We start from the raw sequence: 16,043 nt of genomic DNA on the forward strand, positions 1-16,043 counted from the left end.
TAATCCATATTTCCACAATACTTGACAAATTAACAAATTTTCATCCCAAAAGGATTCACTTGTGGTCCTTTTGCATAGCAAATATAATATTGGATATGATAGTATTGAAAAGCAATTTTCTAAGTAACAGCCAATTAATTAGTAATGTCCAAATATTTAAAGTTATAAATCAAACTATTAACCTGTTAAGTAAAATATATGCTAGCTTTCTATGTTGGCAAATAGGACTTAATATAACAAATCAAATGTATGTGTGAAGTTACATTATTAATATAACTGAAAATTGGCAAAACATCAAAGATGACTGATTTATACTTGTGCTTGCTTACTTAAATGGTCTGTTGATGGGCTAGTAATACTTGGATGAGTGATCCCAAGAAAACATATAGAATTTATAAATTCTTATAAACTCAATGCACAAGATTTATTTTTTTCTCTGAGCGAAATCATTACATTGTTCTTTTTTATTTAAAAAAATTTTTTAACGTTTATTTTTGAGAAAGAGAGACAGACAAAGTGTGAGCACGGGAGAGGCAGAAAGAGAGGGAGACACAGAATCCGAAACAGCTCCAGGCTCTGAGCTGTCAGCACAGAGCCTGACGCAGGGTTCGAACTCACAAACCGCAAGATCATGACCCGATCCAAAGCTGGAAGCTCAACCGACTGAGCCACCCAGGCACCCCATATATTTTCTTTTTTACTAGAACATTGTAAAAGTATTAATTCATGCTATTTTTGCTAAAATTATGACATTTTCTCATGCAAGAGTTTATTGCATTCAAGCTATCAGAGAGGAAGGATTTGACAAGCTAATTAATTTGTCCTTTCCTTCGTCTAAATGTTTCTAACTTTTATTTTTATTTTATTTTATTTTATTTTTTATTTTTATATTTATTTTAATTTTATTCTCAAGTTAAGGTTTCTACCTTTTAAATCTTGCCCACACCCCAAATAAGGTCTGTCTCTAGCACCATTCAGAAACCAAATACAGAAAACTTCATGGAATTGGACACAGCCATCTTTTATTTTGTAGGCAGAAGACAAGCGATACGGAGATAGCCTGGCTGCATTAGTCACAGGAGGGGATGGTCAGAGCTGCAGTCAGTGGTGTGCTGGAACCAGCTGGTATGGGCGTGAGAAAGTCCATTCATGGCACCTTTCCCAATTCTATGGTCAGTGCCATCACTTTGGGAGTCTGAAACTTGTCACTGGTGGGAGTATTTATACCTTGGGAATCAGCACATGATACGAACCAGGTTCCCGCTATCCCCTTGAGTTAGTTGTTAAACATCTGAACAGCACTGGTTATGGGTTGCTCTGAGTGTTGGTTTGTGAGTGACAGTGGTGAGCATGTGACCTTTAATAAATTTATTTTGTGCATGGGTTTGTGATATTCTGAGCCCTCTGAAACACTCTTGCCCTTCTTGCCTCGGTCAAAGGGCAACACTGATTTTATTAGGTTATTCTTCTCTTTGAAGCTGTCATTTCCTGTAATCCTTTAAACCAAAAAAATAATTTTAGAGAGATTATGAGTTTTCCCCTCAAAGGAGACTATTCATTTTACCCATTTGATACTCATCTTATAACTAAATAAAGTTATGTGTTGGGCACCACACTGTGAAATAAATATCTTTACTTAGTTGAAATTGATATAATGTTCTTAAATCTGTTTCTTCTTTTTCATGGTTAGTAGAGAGATTTTATGTTACTGAGCATTGATCCAATTAGAGAAATGAAATATTCTGGGTAAAAATACCTAAAGAAGTGTGTGTGTGTGTGTGTGTGTGTGTGTTACTAACATGGCATTAACTGGTTAACTCTTAAAAAGATGGATTTTAAACTTGAAAAGATTCTTGATTAGTGAAAAGAAAGATATCAGTAAAAAGATAGAACATTGTAGGAAAAATAGGACTGGTCGGATTAACGTTGTTAAATTACGCTGATGTAGTATGCTAAAAAATGAAAAAGTTTACCATATAATTCTTGTTTTAGATAATATAAAAAAGACAAAATAGCAAGGTTGCCAGGAATCCAGCACGGTAATTAAGGACTGATACATAAAGCATAGAAGGAATTCGTGTAACTACCTAACACAAAGCAGATCTTCCAATGTAGAATTATTTCCATCTTGTTCTTTATATGATAAGTATGCTTAGACCAGAGCCCTGTCAACTCGTATAACATTCTCAACTATTCATCCATTTCCCTCCAAGGCAAATAGATTAGTAATTCATACCTGGGCTTCATGAAAATACTATCATAAAAATATCCTGACATGTGTTGACTATCAAAGCTAGGTACTGTATCATTTCCTCCTAGAATGAATTCAACTCAGTTGATTAAATGTGCTTAATATACTGTAGAGTTTACATTATAAATTAATTTAGTTCAAAATGCTTTTCTGTGTATATTTTTGTTTATAAAAGTAAGCTTGAATAAAATTATGCTTTATGTTTAAAAGTTGGATATGAAGTGAGTGTGTTCTTAGTTTTGAATTGGAGATTTGTTTTCATAGCTGAGCAGGAAGCTATTACTATGCTATGAGAAGCAAGGCAGCTTCTGAGGAGTATAGATGCTAAGAAATATAACAGAATATACATTTGTTCCTTGGTTTCCAGTGTAAGGGAATGCAAGGAGCTATTTAGCTATAAGGTTCTGATGCTTATTTACCCAACCTTACTTTCCAATGCTGATTTACTCAAATCTCTATCATCTCAGTCATTTTTGCTGTAAGTTACTTGGTCTAGTGACAAGGGAACTTCAAGAAGGACTTTACCATGGGCTTCAAGGCATTGAGTTCCGATCAGAGCTCCCCATATGACATCCCTTCCACTCACTGGCACGTCCACACATCTACCTGCTTTGTTGTATGGCAGCACCACATGGCTTAGTGTAAATCTCTGCTTGACTCTTGAGATGATCGTTGTGCAGGGCTCGGACCTGTTAGCTTTTTCAAAAAGAAGGACAGAGCACTAGAAGCCACCAGAGCGGGTGAAATGGGTAATGATTTGAAAAATTTCATTGCAAGCCCGCTTTAGCCCTAAACGTATGATAGGGCTGAGAGAGAGGAGGGGCAAAATGCAGCTGCCTTGCGTGGAATAAAAAGAAAAGAGGTAGTGGAGAGGAGGCATAGGACCAGTGAATAGAAGAAGGAATCATAACATAGAACTGAAAGGAGGAATCATAAAATAGAACTGAAAATAAATCGTGGTTTATAGTTAATGACTATAACTATATGGTCTCTGCATGACTGCAGAGGTATCATTTAAAATTACAGAAAGTTCTTTAGACTTTTAGTCCTTATGAGAACTATGGACAACTAATTAGTGGGTAATCTCCTAGAACACTACTTTTTATATAGTCTAACTCCCACATATTTGTCAAAAATAAAATAAGAAAATGTGTCTATCCTGCTTATACCATTTATTAATTTTTTAAAAAAATGTTTATTCACTTATTGTGAGAGGGAGTGTAAGCAGGGGAGGGGCAGAGAGAGAGAGGGAGACACAGAATCTGAAGCAGGCTCCAGGCTCTGAGCGGTCAGCACAGAGCCTGATGCAGGGCTAGAACTCACAGACTGTGAGATCATGACCTGAGCCAAAGTCGGCTGCTTAACGAACTGAGACACCCAGGTGCCCCCATTTATTGATTTTATCTCCTGATGTATCCCAGATAAGAGAGGACTGGGTAATCTGCTCATGAGGTGCAGGTCTTTGTAGCTATTTTTGGTAGCTTCATTCTTCCAGCTCTGGGGACGTGGGAGGCTGACTGTCACCTAACTCATTCTGTGGGATGGCCCCAGGCCAATGAGAGGCACATCCCCCGAGGGCTTCCTCCAATTCTTTGCCCTGTTCCTAGTTCTCCTTGCCCTCTTCCTCAAGGAGCCCAAATCCAGTGAAGGTCCAGTCTCTTTGACTCCATGGGGCAACAGCCACAGCTCCAGAGCTCTGTGTGGATTTGGGCCAGCCTTTGTTGAGACTGTATCACATTTCACTTCCCCTCTCTGCCTGATCTTACTTCACTTCCCCATTACATGACAATCCTAAAAAAACACACCCAAACTTCTGATTTGGTTAGATTTCTTGAGTTAAGGCTGGTGAAAATTTGGTCTTACCTGGTTTGATGAGTCCCGCTCACTGGGGCTGACCTTACCGGGCTAGTCACATGCATGGCTGCAGTGGGGCTCAATCCGTGAGCTCCTAACTTTAGAGCTTTTTTAAAAAAAATACACACTCATATATAATCATTGCTCCCAAAGTGGACTGTTATATCAGAGGGCTTTTGTCCAAGGCTGTGGCAAAACTAGCTCTTCTCCAAACTTTAGGTACATAGGTTGAGCTGTATTTTTCCAACCTTATTGGTGAATTTCATGTTGGCGGTCTTGATGTCCTTTCTTACCAGCAAACCTTAGTTAAGACCATGAGAACCCACTGTGAGGGAAGGTCTAGTAATATGGAAGCCCCAAAGAATAGGTGTTCCAGGTCTTAATTTTTTTCTTCTGGGATGTTCTTTTGGTGTTATTAAGATTTTCCCATTCCCCTCCTGCATTATCAAGTTGTAAATTCAAAGGAAGAGGTGGTCTCCACTAAGCCACAAATGATCCTGATACACTCTGTTCAAATCATCATGGCCAAGAGGTGACCACTCCAGAGGTGGAGGAAAAAACAAAGAAAATCTGCTCCAAGGTAGGTTTTTGTATTCATTTAAGCAAAGAACAAACTTGCAGCATCCTTCACAAAAAATAAAATAAAATAAATAAAAATAGTATATCGGGGCACCTGGGAGGTACCTCAGTTGAACATCTGACTTTTGATTTTGGCTTAAGTTGTGATCCCAGGGTAGTGGGATCAAGCCCCACGTCCGGCTCCACACTCAGTGTGGAGCCTGCTTAGGATTCTCTCTCTCTCTCTCTCTCTCTCTCTCTCTCTTTCTCATCTTTCTCTCTCTCTCTGCCCCTTTCCTCCATTCATGCCCTCTCTCTCTAAAATAAAAATCAAAAGAAAAATAAATTTTAAAAGTAGTATATAAGCTTTCCTTTCTAACACATTTGCTACTATAGAGACAAAAGGCTAAATAAAAGTAGTAGTAATGATAAAACTTAAATTATTAATGATGAGAATTGTTCCACTTATCATATTTTATTGATTAGAAATTTAAAAAAAATCTTGGGGCATCTGGGTGGCTCAGTCAGTTAAGCATCTGACTTTGGCTCAGGTCAAGATCTCAGGTTTGTGGGTTTGAGCCCCACATCGGGCTCTGTGCTGACAGTTCAGAACCTGGAGCCTGTTTTGGATTCTGTGTCTCCCTCTCTCTGTCCTTCTCCCACTTGTGCTCTGCCTCTCAAAAATAAATACATGTTTTTAAAAAATTAAAAAAAAATCTTTCTTTAGCAGCTCTAATGAGATGCTTATCAATTTTTCTTTTGCAAATAATATGCATATTGAGACATTCTTTTTTCCTGAGTCTAGTCCTCTATCTAAATGTATTCAGATTTTATGATCTATTTATTATATAAATAGTTTTTAGATTTTATGATTCTGGAATGTTCGTATATCTCTTCCCATCACCCATCTTTCATTCCTTAAACCACTTCTAATCTCCTGTCTTTGCCTCTGTCGGCTTGCTTTACACAGCTTCTTCCTAACTCCATATAAGGTATTGGACATATATGCAAGATTTTTTCTTATTTTCTTTTATATATCCTAAGGTTTTAATGTAAAATCTCCACTCCTCTACCATATTATTTACCAGTTTTCAAACTTTAGTTTTCTCTTTTTGGAATTATCATCAGTAGAAGTAACTTGTAATTCTAGCAATTTGCCTATACTGGACCATGACTTCTTGTGAATGTCAAAAAAAAAAAAAAAAAAAAAAGGAAAGAAATAAATGAATGTACATTGGTATTTCAAAAAGAGTGAAGTTTCAAACACATGCATGTTCTTTCTGTCCTGTGTGTGCTTATTGTTAATTTTGTGTGAAAGACTCTTTTCTATTCTGTGTACCTGGCAAAATAAAAACCTGCTTATATACAACTACTTCTTTGAAGCTTTCCTCACACCCTTATATTTCCTTGACTCTCCTCATGAACTCTGCATTGTGTAGATGTTATTATGATGGCAGTTACCTCTTACATTACTTACTTATTTTTACTTGTCTTTGGGATTCTTGAAATAAAAATCTCTGTACTAGTCATCTTTATATTTCCAGTGCTTAGCCCAGTGCAGAGTATAAATAAGATGATCAGTGAATGATGGTGAGGTCTTGAATAAAGGTCTAATTAAGATGATCAATGAGGCTATTTCCTATTGCCTGGCAATTTTCAAAATGGGTCAAATTCTCGTGATAACAAAGGGCACATAAATGGGAAGAAGTCACTCCGAGTTAGTTGATGCTAAATATTCTTATTTTAAAAACACCACTCAAAATCATTTAGCTGATTGAAAAATAGAAGTTGTACTGTTATTAATAAACCAACATATTTGTGCTGCATTTATTATTGTAAACCCCTATTCAAAATTCTATCTACAGTAAACATTAATTTTGGAAAAGCTACCAGAAGAAAAATGGCAAATTATTGAATGGACAAAGTCTAAATACCCATCCCTCATACAGGACATTTTTCTTTTTTTCAGTTCATTCAGATTCAGCTTTATTGTGAATTAACCATCTATCAAGAATGAGCATCAAAAGAGTAGAAAAAGATAAAGGATGGCATTTAAAAAAGTTCCCTGGCAAGTGAGAGGGAGGGCATGAGGTTAAGAGCCCTGTTTAGGGAAGGAAAACTTGTCCAGGTCATGAATGCTGTTTTTGTCAATGATTCAAACACTGAAGGTGTTGGATTCAGGATTCAGATTCAGAATCAGAATGAAGCATTTCTGGAGCTCCTCTAGACATTTCCTAAGACGTTACATGCCCTCTCACGAGAGATAGTTGGTGTGTAGGATCGGTCCAGTCCACTGTGAGTCAGGAAGCCACGGGCTGCAGAAGAGGCCTTGGTGAAAGCTGCCAGGTAGGCCATGTAGTCGGGTGCTGGATCCTCATGCTCATTATAGTCAACCAGGAGGAGGTTGACATGATTCGGGATACGACTCTGAAGATAGTCAGCCGGGTTTCACCATGTGAAATTAGCTGCTGCTGTGGGAGACAGTTCATAACCATTTTACATCTTATAAAGTTGCACATTTTTCTGAATATATTCTGCAAACTGTACAGTGTCTCCAGTTTCTCCAACACATAAGAATAAGATTTTTTCACTCCTCTGAAACGTCTTGTCATGATCGTCTTTCATCTGGACAATATTGTTAGCGGCTACCTGGTCAGAGGCAACAAAGACATAGTTGGGGCCCTGGATGCTGCCTCCCTCGATAGCAGAGGGAGGCTGAGAGGACAGAGCGTGGGACTTGCCAGCATGTCGGTCTCACTGGTGAGAGACCAGACATTTTTTATGTTCAGGAATTGCCTAAGAGGAAATTACATTTATATTTTTACAGATGTTGATGCATTCCTGTACGCAGAAGTAATAGTTTTGTGTATATAATGGCTCTTGTCTGCTCAAGCTTAGCTATGTACCGTGCTTTGGTTGTCTTTCCTGCTCTTTCAAAGGGAGGATGGATCACAGCAGGAGAATTTGATGCTAAGAAACTGACAACACATGCTAGCCTTTCAATGAGATTCTGATCCCTTAAAAAAATAACGCTTGGCTTCTTCCTTATCACAATTCTCCATATGAGCTACGAATCACAAGATGCAATCCTACATTCCTCTTTAGTTTTGATGAGATAGTGTCATGTAATTCATGGCAAGATTCAGGAGATTCTTGCTTGGTTATTAAATTTATTCTAACTGAATGATAGTATTTTGTAATTGGAAACAAAGTTTATATCATTAAACTGACTTTCTTATTTGATAAATAAGTGACCAGAAATCTAAAACTGCTTAATGATTGAGACAGGACTGTAGAGAGGGAACCAAGGTCAGTGCTCTTTACACTACACCAAGTTGGCTTTATCATGTAAGCTTTTATCTCCTTATAAATACTGAAAAAGGCTATATTCTTTAGAAGCTAGTGTCTAAATTATCAATTATTCCTATAACGATCAGCATTACACTTTCCCTCCATGTACATAGAACAATGGCCACCTGAAGATGTCCATACTCTAATCCCTAGAATTTGTTACCTCACAAAAGGCAAAAGGATCTTTGCAGATGGAATTAAAGTTATAGACCTTAAGATACAGAGCTTATTGGGTGCCCCCAATATTATCACATGGGCCTTTAAAACTGTAAGAGGAGGGGAGAATAGTAAGTCAGAGAGAGGAGATAGAAGAAGAGGAAGGAGACATTTGAAGCCCCCCCAGAAGGGCACCATTGCTGGCTTTGAAGATGAAGGGAGACAGCCATGAGCCAAGACATGCAGATAGTCTCCAGAAGCTTGTAAAGGCAAGGAAACAGATTCTCCCCTAAGGCCTCCTGAAAGAACACAGCCCTGCTGACATCTTTCACCTCATGAGACATGAAGCAAACAAACCAACCAAGCCCACAAACTTCTGGCCACCAAGTCTGTGGCAATTTGTTATTACAGCAATAGAAAATTAATACATTATTCTCCATTCCCTTCATCTCCTTCATTTCCACAATCTCTTTATAATCTTCATTACCACCATCATTACCACTATTGCCCCCTTTTATTGAGTGTCCCTTAAATGGGAGACCCTGGGCTTAGTGTTTCAAATTCATTGTCTCTGATCTTTACAACAATCTTAGCAGGTAGAAATCGTTAACTCTACTTGACGAATAAGATGACCAAGTCAAGCAATTCTCATAGGCCACAAAGATAAGAAATACAGGATCCTAGAGAGCTATCTTTGGATGAGAAATTATTTCAACCTTGTAGGTAGGCAAAAGCTAGGATCCTGTGTTATTTATGTCCAATATAATTTCTTTAGGAGAGAAAAAAACTAAAAAAATCTTTTAAATTGATAAAGTGATGAGTGGGCAAGTGATTGTCAGCAGGGTTTATCAGTAGAGAAAGATAGAATATGTTATTTATAGACAAGAAATTAAAGAATCATTTTAGCCATAGATATCCAAACAAATGAAGTATTTTGAGTGATCATACTGCCTTACGGTATACAGTGTAGTGAACACTCCATCTACAAGCCTAGAGATTATTAAGATCATCCTGTGTGATTTTGCAAGAAGCTTTTGCTGCTTAGACAGGGATTTTCCAATCTCTTCATTAACTCATCTAGACTTAAGTTCAAATTTGTTATTCACTGTTTATGATATCTGAATTAATTAGCTGAAAATATGTATCCTGGTCTCAGAGTGCTGAAATGATTAAACATATGCAGGAAATAGGTGGTTACCAGCTACCACTTGCTCATAGACTGCAGGAAGGCATGGGGGCTGTGCGAGTCTGGGCTACCACACTATGGCACCAGATGTCAGGTGCCAGTTGGAACCCAAGAATGTATGGCAGTGTTAGTGGAGCTTGGAAAGAGGATCTGGTGAGCATCCTAGAAATTAGGGAACCTATAAAAGGAAGAAAAGCAAAAGACAGGGAAAAAAAATGCTCATAGAAACAAAAAAAACACACACGCAAAGAGAGACAGAGAGAGAGAGATGGAGAAAGAGAGAGTGGTAGAGAAAAAAGAGAAAAACGACTGGAAATATTTAAAATAGAGGTGTCAGGAAAGGTACTTGTAACTTAAAAAAGATTTTTTTAAAGCAAGTTTGGTGTTCTAAGACACAGAGTTTAGGATGAGTTAAGTTAAAAACCAAAGAGATTTTAGGGTAGTTTTTTATGCCCTGCCTATTGTTTAAGCATTCAGTCCTTACCTCATGTAAAAATACCATACCAACAGCTAACTAACATTTCTTGAACATTTACTGGCAGAAAGTTTAATTGCTTGGCCATTGGTTCACACCGTTTGTGAACAAAGGAGCTGGGATTTGGTTTTAATTCTTCCTGACATCCAAGTCCATTTGTTTTTAACCGCTATACTGCGATTTTGAACACATGTAGAATGTGTACTTGGGTCTAGTCAGGATGATTAAAGATTTTCATTTGTGTCCTGACATCCTGAGCCTAGGCCCTTGAAGAACTCAAGAAGGAAGTGAGCATAGGTTCATTCTCCTACAGCCCTGGACAAAGATGGATAAAGCACATGGTCGGACCCTTTCTCTCAGAAATCCAGACATCACGTTTTTCCCTGTCTCCATGAAATGGAGAGAAAAGTAGGGTGCAGGAGACTGAGAGTTGCCACAAATATCCATTCTTTCATTTGTCTTTAGTAATAGAACACCCAATGCTAATCTGGATGTCAATGTTCATGGCATTTTAGTAGCCCTCCTTGCTGTTATGTGATTTACGTGATTATGCTGAAGACAATGAAACAAAAAGGAAAGTTGTGTGGAACTTCTAAGAAGGCTCTTAGAGGGAGCTAGATCATTAGAAGAAATATTGTGTTGGTCTGTCTGCCATTACTTTTTCCTGCTGCCTGGAGCAGCTAGGACGACTGGAGCTCTAGCAGCCATTTTGTACCGTGTGGTGGCCTTGAGGATGAAAGCCAGAATTAGGATGCTGGAGCAAAAGGATAGGTGACTCCTTGGTTATACCAGTACTGGGTTTTCTACCTCTGGACTTGAGGAAAATTAATTTGATGATCGTTGAGACAGTGCTCTTTGGGTTTTCTAAAAAAATATCAAGATAATATATATATAATCATCTCAACCAAAGACAACAGCTGCATGAATCTGAGTCCTCATGAAAGTGGACAGGATTGGCCATGTGAGAGATTTATCATGGTAAAAGTCAAGGTCGGTGAAGAAAACAAAGGGAGGAAGCCCTGGAAAGAGAGAGGGAAGGAGCAGGGGTGAGAGGGAGCAGAGTGAGACTCTGCAGGGCAGCTCTACAGAGATTTTGGTCAGACCAAAGCTGCTTCTCTCAAGGCAGGGGCCTGCCCTAGTATCCCTCACAGGTTTAGGCCAGTATTTGGCTTGGATCAATCAGTGCAGTGGTGAGGTCAGAAACTAGGCGTTTGCATCCCACTTCTCACAGAAGAACTGGTTGAGGTGCGTTTTCATGGCCACCAGAGTGGTTCAATTTTGATGATGTCTGTTTATGTGTAGACTCCTCTTCCTCAAAAATATTCTTAGAGATGGTAGTGGTGGCCAACTGCCCAAAAACATTTTAATTGGGACAAACCCAAACCTGTGTCTCGGTGGCATCTTGTTACTAGTGTCTCTCAACGGTTGGGGTGCCTGTTGTAGGTTGAATCCATTTTGGAGGTAAGAGTAAGGGAGCACACTTCGGTGGTTTCTCCCAGTTTGGAAAGTAAGTGGGAACTCTTAACGTAGATTTGGCCGCCGCAGCCAGTCCAAGGCTGGATGGTGGATAGAATGCTGGTCTCACTCCTGCTACATCGAAGTCTGCCCAAGGCCACAACTCAGAACTACCACTGAAAGCAACACGTTGCCAAAAACGTCAGATCCATGAATGTACTACAAAGGCTATAAATGGAAAATGTGCTTTTCTTATTGACTTGCTTGTATAAATAGCTTAGAGATGTTTTCCAAGTGCAAATCCCTAACGCTTTAAAATTTTTACTTCACCCAGTGGAAAGAAAATACTCATTAATGGAACCACAGCCTCAGCTTTCTGGCAGGAATTTTCAGCTCATTACATGGTAATTAATACTAATCTATATGCTAGAAAAGTAAAAAAAATAACCTTTTTCTTTGTTCCAATTTTTATCCTGTTGTTCTGCCAGAGGGCAATAAAGTTAAAACAGAATCCCTTGGGTTTTTTTTTAAGAGGCTATAATGCAAATGAAAAATTTCATGCTTAGACTGAAGAGATCTATACATTTTTAGGGTCTTGATGATAAAAGTTTGTTATTACTTTTTAAATTGCTAACATCTCTACAATACATTGCAACAACTCTAGACCCAACAACCAATAAAAATAATGCAATAGTAGCAGGAATCCAAAATCTCTTTAAATGCACTTTTTAGATATGGCTTTATCTGGATTAGGTTAATTAATCATGTGATCTCACTAACTGAAATTATATTTTGTGTTCTATCTGGTATCAGATATGTCGGGCTCATTATGGAATTTAGAAGCATGGTCTCTGATAACTATTCTAGACTAAACCATACAGAATAAACGAGAGACAAATAGGTTATATATTATAAATGTGAAATATAGAGTGTTTTTGTTGGTTCTTCTGCACCTATATTTTTTTGAAAAATTATAATAATTTGGAACAGAGGAGAGAAAAGATATATATTTCATTTTCTTGAGATCTCAGGAAATAACACATGATGACTACAGTGATGAATAAGAAAATGATTAAGCAAGTGAACAAAAAATAATGATAGAAGGAGGATTGGTTGGGAAGGAAATAAACTTTAAATATTACTATTAATAAGGTACTGGACATTGCATTTATTGTGAATTTAAATTTTGTAAATTTTTAATGTTTATTTACTTTTGAGAAAGAGAGAGACAGAGTGTGAGCAGGGGAGGGGCAGAGAGAGGGAGACACAGAATCCAAAGCAGGCTCTATAGGCTCTGAGGGGTCAGCACAGAGCTGGATACGGGGTTCAAACTCACAAACCCTGAGATCATGACCTGAGCCAAAGTCAGATGCTTAACTGACTGAGCCACCCATGCGCCCCTAAATTTTGTAAATTTGAAATGATATGATGTGCATATTCAATTTTCATTTTGTGTAAAATTAAAATGACGTAAATATTCCCAAGTTAAAAATTGTTCAAAATATGGTATATTTACAAAGATTAAAAGGTTGGCAAAATGTGTTTTTGCTATTGGCATTGTTGTCTGGAAACAATACCTGCCATCCTTTGTTAAGAGTAAATTTGTTACTGTGACAGATTTGGGTTCTACCAAGTCTTCAGAAATGCATTTCTTTCAGGCGCTGTGACTACGATCCATTGGGTTTTAGGGATTCCTACATGGAACACAACTGTGCCCACTGAGGGTCTCTCAGTCCAGTGTGGGAGATGGAGAAGTACATAGATGAGTTGAATAAGGTAAAATATGAAATGACGGAGGCATGCACAGAATGTTTCCAAAGTACAGAGAAGGGGTACCTGACCTAACTTTAAAGGCAGGTAAGTCACCCTACAGCAACTGGAACCTGAGTTGATTCATACACATGAGTGGAATTTAGCTTGGAAAATTGTTGACTAGATGTTAAGTGGATTGTGGAAGGAGCAACAAATTCAGATAGAGGAAACAGAATATGCAAAGTCATGGCGACAAAGAAGCATTTTGTTGGTTTGGAACACAATGGGTAATGAGGCTGGAGAGGTAATTGGCAGCCATATTATTCAGGGCTATGCTAAGGGAAAAATAGAGAATAAAATAGAAATACTTCATAGATTTTTAAATAGCTGAATGATGTAGCCAAATTTCTATTTTATAAAAATTATTCTAAAAGCAATATGGAAGAAGATTAACAGGATGCATGGCAGAGGCCATATAAAACATGATGAAGTTCAAAACTGAGGCAGTAGAAGTGGGAAAGAAAAAAAAAGATTGAATTAGTTTTGGCAATAGATGAATTTGGAGCGGGGGAAGGATAAGTTTTGGTAATAGATTAATTCGGAGCAAAAAATGGATAAGTTTTGGTAATAGATTAATTCAGAGCGGGGGAAGGAAGTGCTGGGGATGATGATGAATGTATGGATATATGGATATATAGAGGTAGAATAAGCAGAACTTAGTTACCAATTGGATATGTGTGCTGAAGACAGGAATTTATTATAATCGGTAAGTTTTTTGCCTGGAGTAGTGTTCAATAAAGGATTAACTCAGCAGATCTGGCTTGTTCAAACCCTGCATATTCCAAAGAAAAGTTTAGCCCTACTTCATCTTCTGAAATACAACCTCTAAGCCATTGGAATATCTTGGCCATTGAGAGTGTCTTTGTTTAACTGAGGCCTTGGGCCATGCTGGATAGTTTATGCTAACAATGAGATTTATGGTGGGGGCCTTTGGACATCAAGAACAAGACAAGAGTGCCCACTCTTATCGCTCCTATAGAAGTCCTAACTAGAGCAACCTAGCAAGAAAAAGAAATAAAAGGTATCAGAATTGAAAAGGAAGAGGTAAAATTGCCTTTATTTGCAGATGACATGATTTTATGTATAGATAATCCCAAAGACTCAAACAAAAAACTGTATGATCTAACCTACGAATTCACTAAAGTAACAGGATACAAAATTAACATACAAAAATCGGTAGCACTGGTATACACTAATTTTCTGAAAAAGAAACAAAAAAACTGATTCCATTCATGATGGCATCAAAAAAATTATATATTTAGGGATAAATGTAACTAAGGAAGTGAAAGATCTCTACTCTGAAAACTGCAAGTTGTCGACAGAAACTGAGGCAGACACAAATAAATGGAAAGGTAAACTTTTGTTCATGTATTAGAAGAATTAATATTGCTAAACTGTCATTACTACCAGAAGCCATTATAGATTCAATTCCTATGAAGATTCCAATGACATTTTTTATAGAAGTAAAAAAAAAAACACTCCTAAAATTTTTATAAAACCGTAAGCCTTCAAATAGAAATGCTGAGAAAGAAGAAAAAAACAGGAGGCATCACACTTGCTAATTTTAAAGCTATACTACAAAGCTATAGTCATCAAAATGTATGTTACTGGCATAAAAAAAAAAAAGACATATAGACCAATGGAAAAGGCCAGAAATAAACCCAAGCATATACAGTCAATTAATATTTGACCGGGGATCCAAGAATACTCAAAAAGAAAAGACAGTCTCTTCCATAGACGGTGCTGGGACAATTGGATACTCACATGTAAAAGAATGAAAATAGTTCCATATCTTATACCACTCACAATAATTAACTCACAATGGTTGAAGACTTAAATTAAGACCTGAAACCACGAAACTCCTAAAAGAAAACAGAAACAAAGTTGCTTGACATGGATCTTGGTGATAATCTTTTAGATATGACATCTAAAGCATAAATAAATAAATAAACAAATAAACAAATGTCCTACATCAAACTAAAAAGCTCCTGCACAGCAAAAGAAGCCATCAACAAAGTGAAAAGAAAATCTATGGAATGGGAAAAAATATTTGCAAACCATCTATCTAATAGGTTGTTAACATCTAACATATATAAAGAACTCCTACACCTCAAAGGGAAACAAACAAAAACAAAACAAAACAAAACAAATAATCCAATTTAAAAAAATGAGCAAAGGACCTGAATGAGTATTTATTTCTCTAAAGAAAAAAAAATATGAAAGGCTAACAAGGACATGAAAAGATGCTCAATATTACTAGTCATTAGGGAAATGCAAAGTGAAACCACAATGAGACATCATCTCATGGCTATTGGAATGGCCATCACCCAAAGGGGAAGAGATAAGAAACACTGCCATGGACGTGGAGAAGAGGGAACCCTCGTGCACTGTTGGTGGGGTCGTATGGTAACTTGGTAGAACAGCTGATATGGAAAACAGTATTGAAGGTCCTGAAGAAATTAGAAATAGAACTACCATAGGACCCAGCAATTCCACTTCTGAGAATATATTCAAAGGAAACAAAAACCCTAACTAGAAAAATTACCTGCACCCCATGTTCATAGCAGCATTATTCACAATAGCCAAGACAATGGAAACAACTTAAGTGTCCATTGATGGATGAAGGGATAAAGAGATGGGGTGTATATATACAATGAAATATTACTCAGCAATAAACTGAGAAAAGTCTACCATTTGTGACACATGGATAGACTTTGAAGGCATTATGCTAAGTGAAATAAATCATACAGAGAAAAACAAACACTGTATGATCTCACTTATATGTGGAATCTGAAAAAATAAAACAAACTCATAGAAAAAGAGATCAGACTTGTGGTTAACAGAGGCATAGAGAGGGTGGGGGAGGGGGGCTGGGGGAAGATGGTCAAAAGGTGTACACTTCCAGTTAGAAGGTAAATAAGCACCAGGGATGTAAAGTACATGAC

General features: G+C 37.5%; 1 pseudogene; it reads right to left on the reverse strand.

Annotated features, from left to right (window-relative positions):
- Positions 1–6,690: 6,690 nt before the first annotated feature.
- LOC125924255 (proteasome subunit beta type-2-like) lies at positions 6,691–15,654 on the reverse strand (annotated as a pseudogene).
- Positions 15,655–16,043: the final 389 nt, after the last annotated feature.

This window comes from Panthera uncia, chromosome F2 (assembly GCF_023721935.1).
Source record: "Panthera uncia isolate 11264 chromosome F2, Puncia_PCG_1.0, whole genome shotgun sequence".
NCBI classification, from domain to species: Eukaryota; Metazoa; Chordata; class Mammalia; order Carnivora; family Felidae; genus Panthera; species Panthera uncia.